The sequence below is a fragment of the Oratosquilla oratoria genome, chromosome 9 (genome assembly GCF_046742065.1).
Source record: "Oratosquilla oratoria isolate Oo_2021 chromosome 9, ASM4674206v1, whole genome shotgun sequence".
NCBI lineage: Eukaryota > Metazoa > Arthropoda > Malacostraca > Stomatopoda > Squillidae > Oratosquilla > Oratosquilla oratoria.
This window is the reverse complement of record NC_134785.1, coordinates 77,393,515-77,396,014: the sequence shown is the minus strand read 5'-3', so window position 1 is coordinate 77,396,014 and position 2,500 is coordinate 77,393,515.

Genomic DNA, 2,500 nt, shown 5'->3' with positions numbered 1-2,500 from the left:
TATATATATTATATACATATATATATGTATATGTATATATATATAATATATATATACATAGATATATATATATATATATATATATATATATATATATATATATATTACATGTTCCCTAAGACTAAGATTATGAGGTTATGTGGTTACAAGAAGAACAGAAGGCACTGTTCACACAAGCGGTTCAAACCTCGCGGAAACCTGGGCGGTACCGCATAGTCATGGAAAAGCTGTGCGGACGTGTGTGATTTACGTCGTAATTGAACCGCCGCGGTTGAAACCGCTAGTGTGAACAGGTCCTAAGTGTGATTGTAAACAGACTGAGGAGTATGGAAGAAAAGGTCGTTTGAGGAAAGATTCAAGGTCAAGAAATGGCGTATCACAATGTTGGTTTTATTTCATTTTATCTTATTTTATTTATTTATTTTTCCATTTTATTTTTTCATGTCCGATATTTGTTGTCTTTGTTCATTATGTTACATATATTTTTTTCTTGTCCGGTATTTTTTCTGTCTTTGTTCGTTATATACAAAGTTGCAGTAACGTATTATAATGTATGATTATGTGTTATTACTTCAAACGATATTTTGCAGACCATTGAACACTTTAATTACAAAAATATCATAAATTTCACAGAAAAATTCTAGTAATATTTTATCAGCACTTTGGAAATTTCATAGATTATTCATTAATCTTTTTATTCATTCATTTGTTTCTTTATCTATTTATCTTCTTACTTTATTTTTGCTTTGCAAAAAGAATAGAGGCAAGAGTAGAATAGGAAAGACACATCCAAATATACGCCAGTTTCGCTTTAAATAAATACTTTGATTTAATTACAAAAGTACTATAAATTTCACCAAAAAAAATGGAATATTAAACCAATAAATATAAAAAATTATTTATTCATCTACTTATTTATTCATTTATTTATTCATGTGCTTATTTACTAATTATAAATTTGCGTTCCAAAATCAATAGAGGCAAGGGTGGAATAGTAAAGACTCGTCCAATTATACCAGTCTAGCTTATTTATTGAATTCCGGATAAGGAGGAGGATACGTTTCGATTCTTTTTATATTTTCTTTTTTAATGACAAAGTCACGAACATCCTTCTCAGTCAAATGCGTCGTGTCGATGAAAAAACTTTTAGCAAGAAGTTCGTTCGGACATTTGTAAGTGACCAGTGATATTTTCAAAACTGTGCAACCAGTACCTGAATATTTATTATATTTCTATTTCTGTATTATCAACAATTCGCTTAAGGAAGAGGACTGTACGGAATCTATTTGGGTAGAGATTATAAGCAAGAATAAGAAAGTTATTATTGGCGTCTTGTATAGACCTCCTAACCTCAGCATTGAGCAGACTGATTCCCTGATTCATGAAATTCACAGAGCGTCCCAGTACAAAAACGTTGTAATCATGGGAGATTTTAACTATAGAAACATTGACTGGGAAACTTTAATAGGAGATCATGAAGCGAAGAAATTCCTAGATGTGGTGCAGGATAATTTCCTAAAACAAGTGATTACCGATCCTACGAGGGGATAAAATACCCTGGACTTAATTCTAACAAATAATGAACACCAAATTAGCAGCGTAATAGTGGGAGATAGTCTAGGCTTTAGCGATCATCAAGAAATAAGATTTAATGTTATTTGGGAAAAATTAAAAAGTACGAATAACGTTCAAGTACCAGACTTCAGGAAAGCAAACTTTGACAATATAAAAACCTATTTGAAATTGAATACGAAAAGTCAGGCAGACGTTTCAGACATTCTCGATTCTCGTTGCGGGGCTGGTAGTCAGGTCCGGGTCACGGAGGGTAATATGCATACCTTAGGTCAGGTCATTTGGGGGTGAGGGCCCAACAGTCAGGTCAGCAATTTAGAAGAAATGTATAACAATCTAACTGATCTAATTATTAATGCACAAAACACATTTATCCCCCTAAAGTCAATACGGAAAAATAGTAATACTCCCAAATGGATGACGGACAGATTGAAACATTGGATCGGAATGAAAAGAGGACTTTACGTAAAAATAAAAAACGGGGAATCACACCTTAGATCAAGATATAACGAAATGGCAAAGCTGGTTAAAAGGAATACACGTTCAGCGAAACGTAATTATGAAATCAAGGTTGCCAGTCAAGCAAAATCCAACCCAAAGGGTTTCTTTCACCTCTATAGAACAAAAAATAAAGAAAGAATAGGACCAATTAAAAACGATGAAAATGTCATGATAGAATCGGAGAAAAAATGAGTGAGGAGTTTAACAATTATTTTCTATCGGTGTTTACTAATGAGAGGTTAGATAAAGTACCTGACTGCGATCCGATTTTCAGAGGGGATAAAGAAAGTAGTCTAACTAATATCAGCATTAGTAAAGAAGAAGTAGTCAAGCAGATTGACAGACTTAAAGCTACAAAATCTCCGGGTCCAGACGAAATTTTTCCAAGAATGCTTAAAGAGTGTAAATTTGAAATCTGCGACCAGTT